The sequence below is a fragment of the Taeniopygia guttata genome, chromosome 7 (assembly GCF_048771995.1).
Source record: "Taeniopygia guttata chromosome 7, bTaeGut7.mat, whole genome shotgun sequence".
Taxonomy (NCBI): domain Eukaryota; kingdom Metazoa; phylum Chordata; class Aves; order Passeriformes; family Estrildidae; genus Taeniopygia; species Taeniopygia guttata.
The window spans coordinates 16,913,286-16,920,000 of record NC_133032.1 but is presented as its reverse complement, the minus strand read 5'-3'; positions in this window follow the sequence as shown (position 1 = coordinate 16,920,000).

The window sequence follows — 6,715 nt, the reverse complement described above, 5'->3', positions numbered from 1 at the left end:
TGCAGCTGGGAGTGCCTTTTTACCTCTTTACTTTTTAACCACAAAGGAGAGCTGGTCACTCTGCGTAACAGAAAAATAAGGTGTTGGCAAAATAAAACCAAGTTTGTTCTTTTAATGTGAGGTGTAGAGCTGCCCTTTCTCACAGTGTGTTTAAAACAGCCTGGCTTTGTCTGAGTGCCCGTTTGCTGGGGGTTTCAGCTACAGGTTCAGTGGGGTCAAGGCTGGGAGAGGTGCTGTTGTTACCTGTGTCATGTTGGTGTGCCTGGCCTCTTGTGCCGTGGTGATAAATTCCCTAGCTGTGAACTTTGAAAAGGCAGCTTGCCACTGGCTCACCCCTGCTGTGTGCAGGGCACTGGGAGTGCTGGCCACATCCTGCTCCAAGACATTCCCTCGAGATGCCACCTTCGAGCCTCATTGCTCCTTTCTGGGAGAGTGAGACATGCATCAGCCAGAGCCACGAGCCTTGTTGGCATCATGCCTTTAATTGCACCAAAGAGAGGGAGGGCAGATGACTTCAACTCATAGTTGTTGATTTGTTTTAAAGAGCATCTCCTGTTTTCATGGTGGCAAAGAGCAGGGACAGTATTGTAGAACAGAGAAATTAGGGCTTCAGATGTTTTGGAATCCTTAAAATTCTCTTTGGTATCATCTCTCTGGTACAGCTAGTGTTTATTCCTGGTGTTATTTTGATGTTACATAATTGAGAAATGATTAGGACCATCAAATCTTGTGTTAGAAGTCAAATCCAAAAGAAAGCAGAGCCTACCTGTTTCTCTTGGAAGTCAGCAAGGTGCTAGTACCAGAGAAGGGCTCATGCTGGGTTTTAGACACAATGAAAGGTGAGTGAGAAGTGGAGTATGTGTGCTGCTGAAAGAGAAGTAACCTCTTTACTGCACTAATACTCACTGAAATGTGTTCTCTTGTTCTGGCTGAAATTTGTTCTGGTTTACTCACATGGTCCTGAATTGTTTCTATTTCATTGTGTACACTCCCTGTTCTAAAAATAGAGATAATTAAAAATGAAACGAAGTTGTTTGTGGTAGACAGGGCTCTTTGAAGTTACTACAATATCCTGAATATAGAAAATGAACTTAAAATGTTTACCACAATTTAAAAAATATATATTCTGTAATGTTTTATGTTTCAGTTTATTAATTTGCCTGAATAGTTATCTCTTCAGCTGTTTAACTAGGTTCTTTTAACTACTGAAGCTAATACATTATTCCAGAATAATCATAAATTTTATTAAAAGAAAGAATAATCTGATAAGCTGTTATTTCTATCACCAGTAATTTGTGACAACTACCGCATTAAATATGTGCAGCCCATGTTTCTCCTTAGTGGGTTTTAAACTGTGATTTAACTTAAGCTAAGCACAAATTTTTTTGCATTTCTACCTGCACAGGCTACTCCAGGTGCAATGTATCCATCCTACTCACATTCACTGTTTAGGAAAAAAAACGTGAAATCTGCACACTTTTCACTGCCACTGCCTTGGTGGCAGTGGGTAGGAGACATCGTTTCTCCAGCTGGAGGATGAAAAAACATTGTAGTCACTGGTCTTCCAAAATCCAGACAGTAGAGAGCTTTGCAAGGGAGGAGGAATGCTAACCCTTCTTCTTGACTTGGCGTTCCTCAGTGGCATTGACGGCATGTTTCTGGGATTAAACAAACACTGGTGGAACAGAACAAAGGCTGCTACCAGCCTCCGAGCTTCCAAAAGAGAGCGCCCCAAAGTGATGTGGAGATGGCAGTGGAACTGGCTGTGCCTGCACTGCCCCTCAGGTTTACTCTGCAGGAGTAGATCTGAGGAGTGAAGCAGTTGGCTGGAGGACCTGATGCTCCTGTGGTATTTGAGGGGCTGCTTGGGCTGGTGGCAGGCTGGTCCCGTGAGGAATTACAGGGGCAGCAGTTCAAGAGAACCAGTTTCTCTAAGATACCCAAGGAGCAGCTGGTTTGCCTGTTGTGAGTGTCCTGTGCTGTGCAGAGCAGGCAGGGAGTGTGTGTATGTGAAGAGGTTTGATAAGGAGGTTCACTTTTAAAGGCATGTTCCTGGTCAAATAAAAGCAATGCTGTAGACAAGGGCTTACTGCTGTTGGCTTTTGGCAGAATCAATAGCAATAGCAAGGTGATGTGCTTGGGGACCCCAAGATGTGACATTCCAAACCATTAAGAAGCATAAAAAGCAGCAAAATTTAACTTTTGAAGACTATTTGTACCACAGATACTTAAGGTATAAGATACAGTTTTCTGTCCTAATAGGAATTTCCTAATAACATGGGAAGCAGGTTTGGCCTTTCTGTGTGGATTAACATATCAGCTAAAATGTAGAAGTACTGTCTTAACTTCCTGTCTATTTGTTCTTTTGTTGACTATGTCCAGCCCTGTAGAGATTGGTAGAATTGCCACAAGTGTTTTAAAGGATTTACTGAAGGATCCTTTCTTACCTGCTGCAGTTTTCCATCTGTCTTTTCTCACCCCAGTTGCCGCTGATCTCTTCCCAGCCCAGAGGTCCAGTCAGGACTCGGTGTGGCAGAGTGGCTGCTTTGGAGACGCCGTGCTGTAAGCTGTATTTTCCTTCCCTCCTTGCCCACAGAACAGGCTTGCAGCTGGAGTCCTGCACTGCAGCTGGGCTCGCTTTGCTGAGCACCTCCTGGGGCTTTGTTGGTGCTGTTGCCCCGTGGTGTTGGCTGTGGGCAGGGACAGCCCTGCTCAGGCCATGTGTCCCCAGGCTTCCAGCCAGTGACTGCCCCCCTCCCTGCTCTGCTGGCAAATCGCGCTTGTAGCCTCACAAACGTCAGTGGGGTGCATTCCTGGTGCAGTGTTTCACGTTCCTGTGGCTGCCAGGCTTTTTCAAACTGCCCTTGCACAGCTCTGTTGGTCCATACTGAGGTAGGGATGCTGCATGCCCCATGCCAATGGGTGCTTTAAACACCATTTATTCTACCAGCTGCAGGATAAGACCATAGCATTGCTTTTTGAAAGTGTGTCTGGTGAAGTTTTCAGTTTGAACAATATTAGCTAAACTTTCCATTTCTGTCCACTCAAACTCAACTCGCAGAGGATGAAGCAGAGAGAGTCATTAAAAATTTATAGTTGTTTAAAACTAATAATCACTTCTTTTAGCTTTTACTCCCTTCATACTAATTCCAAATGTTTGATTACACTGTTCCACAATTTCACTTCAATTAAAACAGGAAAACCACTGGAGACTTAAAAAAAAATCAAAGCAATAGTGTTCATCACAGTATCCCTGTGGATTGAAATAGGGCTGTGCAGGCTGGGCTTAGAAAGGTTTAAAGTAAATTTTTTGCATGTCAAGGCTGTCTTTGTAGCAGGTACCTCTTGGTTCCTGTGCCCGGGCGGTGCCCGTTCCGGTCCGTGGGGCAGAGGTGCGGCGGTGCCGCGTCCCGAGCGATGCTCCGCTGTGCGCTTTGCTGCCAGCCCCGGGGCCGGGCCGCCCTCGGAGCTCCCTGTGCCTCTGCGCTGTCCGTGCCTGCGGCGTCTTCTTTCCTACGCGCAAAGTGCTCAGCAGAGAAACGGATAAACACACAGCACATCAAACCTGCAGCTGTGGAGGACGGTGTGGGACGCGTGAGTGAACAAAAGGCACACAGGGCCTCGGGAAGGCCGGGCAGGGCACGGGGGTTTGTGCCCTTGGCAGCTCGGCTGCTGCTGTGCTGCTGTGACTGTGGCAGGGGATGGGCTTTGGCTTTGGCCCTGCTGGGCCTGGAGGGGCAGGAACTCTGCACAGCAGCGCAATTGAAAAGGTTTAAGTTGGGTATGGGGATTTCTCCAAACACACGTAACATACCAAGGGCAATTTTGGTAAGAGTGGGGATGGAAGAAGCACTGCTCTGTGCTGACCGTGTTTTCATCCCCAGTGATCCAGGCCCAGCACTGGCTGCAGAGCCCCACCAGGGCCACGGCAGAGACCCTCCACCCCTCCCAGCATCACCACACCTAGAGGTACTTGAGCCTGGAATCAAAAGAGCTGAGGCAAATTATTTTTCAGAAGGGCATGTAGGGACTGAACAAGAACTAGAAGAGACTTGGGTTAGATATTGGGGAAAAAACTTTTCACTGTGAGGGGGTGAGGCACCAGAAGCTGTGGATGCTGCATCCCTGGAAGTGTTCAATGCTAGGCTGGGTGGAGCTTTGAGCAGCCTGGTGTCATAGAAGCTGTCCCTGCCCAAGGCTGGCGGTCAAATTTGATCTTTGAAGTCTCTGCCACCCCAATCCTTTCTGGGATTCTGTGAAATTCCTGCACTGCTTGTACCTCTGATACCAAGTTCACTTGCTGTATTTTGGTGTAATGATCACAGCAGCATGCAGGGGGGTGAGAGGAGGGTTTATGAGGGTGATTTGGGATACCCCTGTGGGATACCCCTGTGTGAGGACCTTCAGCCCCCATGGCCATGGCCTCAGAGGAGCTGCCTGCCCCCGAAGCACAGCATGAGGTGAACACGTCCAGGCCCTGCAACAGAGGGAGTTACATTGGGCAAAGGGGTTCACAGGGCTTGATTTATAGTAAACATGTAATGTTTAAAGGCTAATAAAGCTCTTGCTCCGTAATGAGGAAGGCTGTTGCCCACATGAAAGGGTTCCCAGGGGCAGTATGGGCTCCGAGGGAAGACCCTGCAGACCAGCATGTGAACACTGGGGACTTTGACCTTATCAGGGCACTGCAGCTGGCCCCAGGCATGGGCAGGGGCCATGGAGCTGGCCCAGGCCTGGCCCTTCTCTTGTCCTGTGCTAGGAACACTCACCCACGCTGTGTAAGGACAGAACTAGCTCCAACCAGGGGCTCTCACGCTGCTGAAGGGACGCCTGGCCAAATCTGTCAGCAAAAGATTCTTTCAAGAGTGCAAAACCCGCTGGCTGTTGAAGAGTTAAACTTCCCTGTAATATGAATCATGTGCAAAGTATCCAAATTTGGTTATAAATCCTGTTTAAGTTTCAAAGCACAAGCATTATTGGAAGTAGCAATACTAACATCAAACAGCCTTGATAAGATCAACAAATTACTAAGTATAATTGTTTGTGCTGGGGTGTGTGCAAGGAGATAAATAACTCATAAATTAAACACCAGTGCCTGAGGGTGAGTCATTCATGGATTCAGAGCCGTCCTGACACTCACAAGCAAAAAGTAATTTTCTGTTAGTTCAGTAATTATGCATTTCAAGATATAAGATCAGCAATCAATGCTAGGTGTGCTTGCAAAGGTGGAAGGATACTTCAGGTACTGGAGTTTCCCATACAGAGATTAACAAGAAAAGTCTGTTGCTTTTCTCTGTAGTGGGGAGTATTCAGACTGAGGTACACTTCTTCAAAAAGATGACTAATAAAGGGATTAAGAATAGATTATGGGTCAAATTTTGCTGTTATAAATCGACAGCATTCTCCTGGCTACTAGTTTATATTAGCAGAAAATACGTCCCAAATTACGAAAGCAAATCAACAACCCCCCTGTGATAAGTGCTGTTAGTCATCCAGGCTAGTGCCTGCTTCTGAGAGGCACCTGGCACCTCGCTGGCTGCGCTGCAGCTCAGCTCTCACGCGGGGTCATTAGAGCCCCTTCCTGACTTATTCATAAGACCCCATGAGGATCTTGGTCTAATCAGGGTTTTCCTAAGGACAGGGAATAGTAATGTAATCTGTTTTTGTAACAACATCATCTTGATCTGCTTTTATTTACTAATGTTTTGCCAGCCATTAAATATTTTTCTGTCAAATTCAGACAGAGATCACACTGAGAAATCATATTTTTGGGAATGTGGTGTAAATCTCACAGCTGCTCAACAATAGTTGCTGCTGGGATAAACTCCCAGCCTGCAGGAGATAATTGATGTGTAACCTACACCCTCCTGACCAATTGGATCTCAAATAGCCTTGACCTCATCAGTCTGGGGAGTTTTCTGATGGGAGAAGTGTGGTGGGAATCCTTCTGGAGAAGGACAAGAAGTCTGTGACAGTCTTTGATGGGTTCTCTCAGTCCTCAAGAGTACTAGTAGTGCACCAGTTTTCATCCACAGATGTACAGAAGAGATGAAACGCAGCTGGTTTACAGTTACGCGTGTGGCATACGTCATCTCCATTAAGCGATGCCATCTTCTTGTGACACCTCCCTTCCATGCACACATTCCTACAACCCAGCAGTGCAGTCACCTGGTGCTCAGGAGCCAGTCACCAGGTAATAAGGACGCTTCTGCTATTGCAAGCCACCTTTTACATGCTGTGTTGTGGGAAACCCTTCACTTGGAGGAGGTTTGTGTCCAACACCAGGTGCTGGTTTGGGATGTGCTTGTGGAAAGTGTTAGAGGTCATTGCTGGCTTCATTGGCAGATGCCATTCTGGGAAAGAAAGAGAAATGTTTAATTTATATTTACTATTTGGGAAAAAAGCTGTAAGCACACCCTTTTATCCCAAAATAAAAATGAGTTAATGACTGGAGTGTTTAGCCCATTGGGGATGTCATTGTTTTCAATTACGTGCCATTCTGATGGGAGAGCACAGATTCTTAGGCTGAATGGAGATTTGCGCTCCAGCTATTTGTGCCTTTTAAAACATTTTCTTTACTACTTTAAGAGAAAACTGTAAAATGACAATAATGACATATTATTACAAGTAAATTACACTGTAAAATAGCATTAATATTGCAGTTGAAACCTAGAATTTGAAATAAGATGGAAATATTCATTTGCACACAGCTTTT